The sequence below is a fragment of the Herpailurus yagouaroundi genome, unplaced genomic scaffold, assembly GCF_014898765.1.
Source record: "Herpailurus yagouaroundi ecotype Mexico unplaced genomic scaffold, PumYag 77, whole genome shotgun sequence".
NCBI classification, from domain to species: domain Eukaryota; kingdom Metazoa; phylum Chordata; class Mammalia; order Carnivora; family Felidae; genus Herpailurus; species Herpailurus yagouaroundi.
The window spans coordinates 67,031,272-67,040,218 of record NW_024412388.1 but is presented as its reverse complement, the minus strand read 5'-3'; positions in this window follow the sequence as shown (position 1 = coordinate 67,040,218).

Below are 8,947 nucleotides of genomic sequence, written 5' to 3'. Positions count from 1 at the left end.
AAAGAAAGAAAGAAAGAAAGAAAGAAAGAAAGAAAGAAAGAAAGAAAGAAATAGAAGATACTGAGTATGTAATCCTGATTTAGTCTTTCTTCCAAGGTTGAAAACCATTAGAAATTTCTGATTCTACCAATAATCTGTAGTAATTAAAAAAAAATAGATATTAAATAAAATTTTATAACTCACACCCATGTTCCAATAATTCAAAATTGGAAATTATTAGTTTTATCAAATTTTCATATATATGCACATATTAATCACACACATACATAAAAATACTCATATAGACATATATATAGAGAAAGGTTTTTTTCAAGTTTATTTATTTATTTTAAGAGAGAGAAAGAGAGAGAGAGAGAGAGAGAGAGAGAATGGGGAGGAATAAAGAGCAAGCACAGAGAGAATCCCAAGCCAGGTTCTGGGCTGATAGATGTAGAACAGAGCCCAATGCAGAGCTCAATCTCTTGAATCATGAGATCATGACTTGAGCTGAAATCAAGAGTGGATCATTTAAACCGACTGAGCCACCCAAGCACCTCCGGAGAAAGGTTTATGTTAACTTTTCTATTGCAAAATTTCCCCATTTCCCCTAACTTATTTATTAATAGAAACAATTACAAAAATATGATGTATATGTCTCCCTGATCATATGCATGAATGTCTCTGGAATATGTTCTATAGATAGCAATCTAGATTTTGTGCCATAGTGTTTACTCATATTCAAACTATTATTTTCTGCAAAACCACTCTCTAAAGTGGTCGTACCAACTTTAGTTCCAACGGTGTTTAAGAGTTCCTTTTCTTCACCTTCTTTGGTCATTGCAATGTTTTTCTATATAAATTGCTTATTCCCACAGGTTGCTCATTGCTTCTAATTTTTCCCACTCATATTTTCTTTACCATGACAGTTTCCTAGGTCTGAAGGGCTGCTTTTCCCAAATATCCCGATATCCTGCTGCCCCCACCCAAGCCCCACACTCAACAAAGTCATACGCCATATTAACATAAACTACATAATGTGGTCAAGAAATGACAACATAGAAACTTCCTAATCCTTTCTAATCATACTGTCACTATACAAGCACCATAATGTCTGTACTTCTGGACCAAACTTTCTTTAGTCGAGTTCAGGTGAAGGGAAATGCTAAGCAGAGACTTGTAAGTCAGTCTTGTATGTAAAGTTATTCTCCACACTCAAAAAAAAAAAGAAATATATATATATATGTATGTATATGTACATATATGTGTGTGCGTATATTTCCCTGACTCTCAAGTCACATAGTTATGTGCAAGCAAATTAGAGAAAAAAAAAAGACAGAAAACTCAGGATACTAAATAATGATCAGCCAAGTAATACTTATACAAAGAAGTAAAACATTCTTAAGTTAAATGCAATAAAAAACACAAATAATTGGAATCCTAAAGTATGTTGATGAGGACTCAATAATTAAAATCTTATATATGAGCTGTCATAAGCTGATTTTTCCCTCATTTGGTGTAAAATGCCTCGATTTTAGAAAATGACAGCTTAGAGCAGAAATGAGGTAAGGCCAGTATTGGGCACAACAGCAAAGCATAAGACAAGAAAGAAAGAAAGAAAGAAAGAAAGAAAGAAAGAAAGGAGAAAGAAGAAATAGACTAAATTTCCCACCAGAAACAATTGCATTAGCAGTAAGTTCTCTAATCCCTTAAAGATATGGTAAGGTCAGTAATTAACAAACCATTTTTAAGGAGAACAAGAAAATAACTACTTTATCTCCCACTGTGTAATCTGGATTGTAAACTCCAAACCCACTGGGTAGTGATGAAGAGAGTAAAGACTTGAAATTACCGAGTAAAAATAGCTCTGACTCTTAATGTTCCATTGAGTCTCTTTGGGTAGACTCCATCTGTTGTAGGTGAAAGTTTAGTCTTTCAAAGATTTATTTTCCCGCCCAACTCCAATCTATCCAGGATGCCAGATTGCAAAAAAAAGTGATGTTGTGCAGACATCTGCTGTGGAAGTTCATGTCTGTGGCCATTTGCCTCTGTTCATGAACCCTTGTACACCATGAGTTCTTCATCTGGACCACAAAAAGATATCAATCTCCTGATCCTCTTACATCTTCTACATTGAAATTCTACATGTGCAGTCTGTGAGGAAACTGGAATGCTACTTTTTGATTATTTACCTGAAGCACATAAGCCTTTGCGAAATCTTTGCTAGGTTAGATATGGTACCAAAGTAATGTGGTACTATTAGAGGAGGGTTTTGTCCTTTCCTGGGCTCCCCTATCTTAATCTATATATTTCTCTCACATACCATCTTGAGGATTCCTTTAGAAAAATGTGAAACCAGCTCCTACTTTCTTTCACTAAAACTTTCTCTCACAGAATTTCTCCCTCTTCCTACTCTGACAACTTTCCACATCCTATTTTGGCAGGTTGGATATCTATGACATCATATCCTGAGTTTTCTGAGTTGTCTCTATGTGGCTTAGAATAAAACTGACTATTCAACCCTGACCTTATCAGAACTGGCTCTTGATATGTAAATGGAAGTTTAAGGAATTTAGAAAATCCTCTTCTCTCTCAGTAATACCTGCTTTCCAGAATATAATCTCACAAAGGACTCAGAAATTCTTGTGACTTCAGTGGTTAATTTGACAGTCAAAACTTAGTAATGATTTTATTGTTCTAATTGGTATATCCATCTTTTCCAGTGTTAAGCTTCTTGGCTTGTCCTTAAGAGAACACGGCAGAGGAAAATTATTTATGAGGAATAAAAAATAAATGAAATTAATATTTTCCAAATATTATCTCATTATAGGATAAAAGAATTGGCATTAAAAACAAATCCCATAGTACAATATTTATAATTTTTGTAACTATATGCATGCTACGCTGTTGAATCAACTCTATATAATTTAATTTCCATATCCCTAATTTAATAGGGTATTATTTTCATAAAATTCCACTCTCTTTCTTTATTATTATAGATGAGAGTTTATAGAATGCTGGCCCTACAGTGTCTTAAATATATTTAAGCCATATGAAACGGAAGATTTCTATCTTCTTTTGAAAAATTCAAAATTGAGTATATTCAGAATTATATGCCCTGTAGAACACTTAGCTGGAGCTGAATAGTGCCTGGCATCCCTCTGTGGCATTATCTTTTTGGTTTATCTCAGTCCTCTCTACTTGCCATTTTCTCTGACACAATACCCATTTTATTGATTGATGATAACTGCATGGCCTCTGTAGGTAAATGACTGTGCCAAACATATTTGGACTATATACACAAACCTAAGATAGCCATATTTGGAATGGGTAGGCTCTGAATTATGATCACAATCAACAACCCAGTGTCCAGAGAATGCAAAACCAATAAGCAACATCCTTTGAGTTCTATATCCTGTGCCAGGCTTATTTCTGTCAATGTGTCCCGCCACCTAGAAGTTCCACTGGCACGAACAGTAGCCCAATGCCTCAGCTCTTGAATCTAGCACTTCTCGTATTTCTTGTCCTAACACAGGACCAACTCTTTAATGATCTCTGATTTCCCTACCCCATTCAGAAGATCTATAGGTCTGGGGTGCCTGGGTGTCTCAGTCGGATAAGCTCCAAACTCTTGATTTTGGTTCAGGGCATGATCTCATGGTCCTGAGATCGAGTTCCACATTGGGCTCTACACTGAGTATGGAGCCTGCTTGGGATTCTCTCTCTCCTTCTCTGCCCCTCCCCCACCCTCAAAACAAATAAATAAATAAACATTAAAAAAAAAACCCAATAGGACCATCACAGCCAGTAGCGACCATATGCATATGGAGTGTCAGAGGATATGGGAATAAGAGCTGTGAAGCTCAGAAAAAAAAAGCAAATAGCAAATGGCATGCAATTGACATGACAAGGACAAAGTCACAAGGATATAGAAGCAAGACAAACTAAAAAGTCCAAGAGGGTTTCAAATTCAGAGTAGATAAGAGAGCATAAAGCAACAGGCTAGCGCTGTTTTTGATGTGTGCTGAAGGATGGGAGGCTAGATTTTTACCTCCTGCAGATAACTAGCAGGTAGGCTGAATCTATGCAGAAGGCCTGGGATGAAATGGATGAAAACGGAATCTGAAATTCAGTTCAGTACTGGAATGAGTCAGTAATGAAACTTCTTTTGACTTTATCTATTCTCTAAGTTTGTGAGACAATTTAGGCAATAGAGAAGAGCTTGGAAAACCCATCTAGTAGCATAAAAAGGCAATAAGATTAAAACATTTAAAGTGTGTGTTGCTCACAATTTGAATAATCTGAATCTGTGTCAAATTATGATATTTCTGCTTAAAAACATATGATATGTTGTGTATTTCCATTCAGCAAGTATTTTCTAAGAACTTAAAATTGCGTCAAATATGAAAGATAAAAAAGTAAAAGAAGTCTTTTAAGGGCATAGGAAGAGTTTCCTTTTAAGGAGTTTAAATAACTTTTTTGGAAATAAGATATACATTCTATTTAGGGTAATTTAAAGCCTGCAGTAGCCACTTACTATTATCACAGTGTTTCTTTTAAATGCCAAGCACAACGTTAGGTGCCAGAAGTAAAATATCTCATTCAATCTTCAAGGTAAGCAAAGGAAGCATTGTTATTCCCATTAAGCAAATAAGGGAACTGAAACGCTTTTTGCCTGCATTATCTTGATAGTTTTCCTAAAGCTCAACTCCATCTCATCCATAGCCTTTGTCCAGGGCAGAGGTGAAGCTATTTTCAAATTCATATTTCTAAACTATATTTCTGATCTTGTCACTATCATCATTTCCTCTAGAAAAAGTTAAACTTCTTGGGGCGCCTGGGTGGCTCAGTGGTTGCGCATCTGACTTTGGCTCAGGTCATGATATCACAGTTCGTGAGTTCAAGCCCCGTGTTGGGCTCTGTGCAGATAGCTCAGAGCCTGGAGCCTGCTTCAAAATTCTGTGTCTCCCTCTCTCTCTCTGCCTCTTCCCTGCTCAATCTCTGCCTCTCTCTGTCTCTCAAAAATGAATAAACATTAAAAAAATAAATTAAGAAAAAGTTAAACTTCTTAGCCTACCACACAAAGTAGCAAGATGTCTTGGTCTGCAATACTGCCATAATTATCACTGGTTTCATCCCTTTCAAAACTATATATTCCAGTGTATTCCAGAAATTTCCAACAGCTTGAATTTCCAATAATTGAACATTTGTTCCGCTTTTGCCCACTCAAGGAATGCCCTTTTCCCTTTTCCTTAATAACCAAAGATTATTCTCCAAGTCCAAAACAAATGAAATTAACACTTTTCATGGACTCTTTCCTGATTTCCCCAGTTTCAATTAATCCATTTCTACCATGAACAGTTTTCTCTACCATGAACTCTTTTGAGACTTAACCAATTCTACTTTTACAGCATTGGGTGGCTAATGATGTAGATATTTAGCTATTCATTGGTTTCATGGCTGGAAGAAGTATAGAGAGGGACACTGAAAAAATGAAAGCTATTGGGAAAGGAACCTGGAAAAGAGGCAATGGAAACCCAGGGAAACTGTGGAAAGAATGAGCAAAATCACATAATCTCTGAATCCAGTTATTAAAACGTATTGGGATGACCCAGAAAAACCCTGCCCTAGTTCTAGAAATAGGACAGAGCAATAGGACCCTTACAATAAAACTATCATGATGTTACTGAACTTTAGCTAGAAATTTCACTGGTAAAAAGGTCATGATAGTTCTGATATTGTAAGAGCATAGATTTGCTTTTTGGTGATATGCAAGTGTAAGTAAATGTAGTAAGATATAAGATACAAGCGCCAATTTGGAAATTTATGTTTAAACCACTTTTCTGAAGTAGCATAGACAGTGATTTCTTTTGACCTGCAACTTGAAGAGGTTTTGCAGCAAAGACAGAGGCAGCAATCAGAGCAGGTACTTCAACTCTATCTGCCTTGCAATGATATAATGCAAGAGTCAATCCATGGAAAGCAAAGAAACTTTGTGCATGGAAGCTGCATTTGGTGTTCACGGAGAGCAATTATTTTGGAAGAGACTGTAGAGACTCTCTAACTTCGAGGAGATGCAACTTATTTCTAAATTCAACAAAGCTTGCTGGAGATAACTCTTGTGCCATGACTTCATTCTGGAAATTTCTTGGAATCTCAAGGAAAAAAGGGATCTCAGGAAGAGGAATTAGATTTATTTATGCAAGTATGTTCTTGGGCAAAGTGCTTGGGGACAGCATCTGACATTCCAAGGAGAGTCTATTTTTGTCCCTCTGGGTCAGTAGATTGTAATAATGGCTTCAAATTACCCACTTTTATGCCCTTGTAATGTGACATTGCAGGTCCCTCCACTAAGAAATAATAATAATGATAATAATAATAATAATAATAATAATAATAAAGAAATGAAACTTTTTGGCTATTTAGCTTGTATTTGTCAATTAGTACATTAGCAAATGTGACACAACCAAAGGCTTGAAAAGTGCTTAACACTTTTCATTTTCTCTCTCCCTCTCTCTTTCTCTCTCTCTCTCTCTTTATGCTTTTGGACCACTCTACTGTATGAAAAAGACTAGGCTAGCCAGCTAGAGGAGAAGATATCTTGTGGAGAAGAACTGAGGTTCTCAGGCTAAAGCAAACTGCAGATGCCTGAGTTATCCTAAGTCTAGAAGAGCTGACCAAGCCTACAATTGTCAATTCTTGGAATTGTGAATTAAATAAATGGGCGTTATCTTGAGCCACTGCATGCCGGAGACCAGCTCCAGCAACCAGGGGTTCCAGAATGAAGAACGGCGTCGGTGAAAATAAAACAAACTAAAATAAAAAACTAGAAAATAAAAAACTAAAATAAAAAACTAAAACTAAAATAAAAATGGACACAGACAACAGCAGTGTGTTGAACTGGCCGGTTTATTGCAGTAAACGTGGCATTATATATGCTAGTGATTTCCTTGTAGCATATGTCATCTATGTTTTCCTAACATCACCTAATTTTGAAAATGTTCCTATGTATAAACAACCTTTAAGAGATAACATGGTGATTTTCCCCTAACTTTCCCGCATACCCTTTGATTATAGATTAATTTCTCACATTATTCCATTATGCATCTGCGTTTATCTATAATCTACAAATCATTTGCTTTGCTGTTCTCGTGAAAGGCCCTCCATTACTCAACACCTCAAGTGGAACAGTTACAGGGACATGACCTCCTAACCACATGAGGCCAGAAGAACAATGTGTTTGCCTCGGTCCGAGGTGCCAGGAGGGGCCGAAAAAGCCTTAGAAACCCATGCCTCATACATTCTCAGAGAGTCAATGCACCTAGGAACCAATGAACCATTCTGTAGCTTAACCCACTAGGTTCAGTCATCATCTGGAATGCCTCTGGGGGGCCAGGTGGGCCTAGGGGTTGAAGTCACCTGTGCCCAGAGATCCACTCCTTAGTTGCCAGGGGCTTTCAAATCCATATGTCTCTCCTTTATTGGCCTCCTTTGCTGACAAATGTATGAGGCTATCCTTCCTGTAAGTAGAGGAGCCTCCATAGAGGATGGCAAGGGCTAAACCTAAGGCCGCACAATTTCTTGCGGAACCTTATTTTCTTCCCTAATGGTTCTTTTCCCAGGGGGCCTGCCGAGGGCAATTCCCCAACAGACTATACCCCAGGTACTTTAATAAGGCCAAATTACCTAAAAGCGGGAGTCCAAAAAGCTTCACTGTCCGCGGGCCGCCTTGCAGTCACCAATCCATCCACAGCCCGGGCCCTGCCACTCAGGCTGGGATAGCTCGGCTTCCAGCAACTGTATTTTGGAGTAATTTATTACACATCAAAAGCTATCTGATATGGTAATTTTGGAAAGCAAACATCTGAATCACACAGTTATTTACGCACATACTTCATCTCCACTTCTAAATAGTAAGGAGCTTGTGTCCAGGGTCTGTATCATACAATCTTTTATTTTTCCATAAGGGCAAGCATCACGATTTGCTGCATAGAATAGAATCTTAGGAATCAAAATTTGTGCTTCAAATAAATGTTACGTGACGACAGAAAGGGCAGAAATTCATCTATATTTGGTTTTAGTGACATTACAGAGCGTTTGCCTACCTATATTAATCTATACAAATCTTAATCCAACAAACGTATATCCTTCTGATAAAAAGTTTCTGATAAGCTTTAAAAGCTCACTTCCGTACCCTACCTACTACATGTCCTTAAGAATTCTAAGGGGAATTTCTTCTTAGATCAAAGTACATTTCTTCTTCTCAGGTATACGGAGCACATGACTCCTCAGAATATTGGTTACTTTTAAGGTTTTCTTAATGCCTATAGCAGAGTGTGATGCTTAATTTTATGTGTCAGTTTGATTGGACTAAGGGATGCCCAGATAGTCGTCAAACTTTACTTCTGGGTATGTCTGTGAGGGTGTCTCTGGGAGAGATTAACATTTGAATCAATAGATAGAGTAAAGATTACCCTCCTCAGTGTGGGTGGGTATCATTCCATACAGCCTAGGGCCTGAATAGAATAAAAGGGCAGACAAAGGGTGATTTTGCTCTCTTGTTTGAGCTGGGATATACATTTCTTGCCCGCTGATGTTAGCACTTCTGGTTCTCAAATCTTTGGACTTGGACTGAATTACACCACTGGCTTTCCTGGTTCTCCAGCTTGCAGAAAACAGGTCCATCATTGGACTTCTTGGCCTCCATGATTATGTAAGCCAAAGCCATTCTTGTAACAAATCTCTCTCTCTCTCTCTCTTCCTCTCTCTCCCCCATTCCCTCTCCTCCTTCTCCCTCTCCATGTATAGGTGTGTGTGTGTGTGTGTGTGTGTGTGTGTGTGTGCGCGCGCGCGCGCACGCGCGCATGCGTGTCTCTATATCCTGTTGATTCTGTTTCCCTAGAGAACACTAATGCAGGAGTTATGCATAGAAGTTTCTCCTTTATGTGACCCGTGAGCTGTTAATACCCTG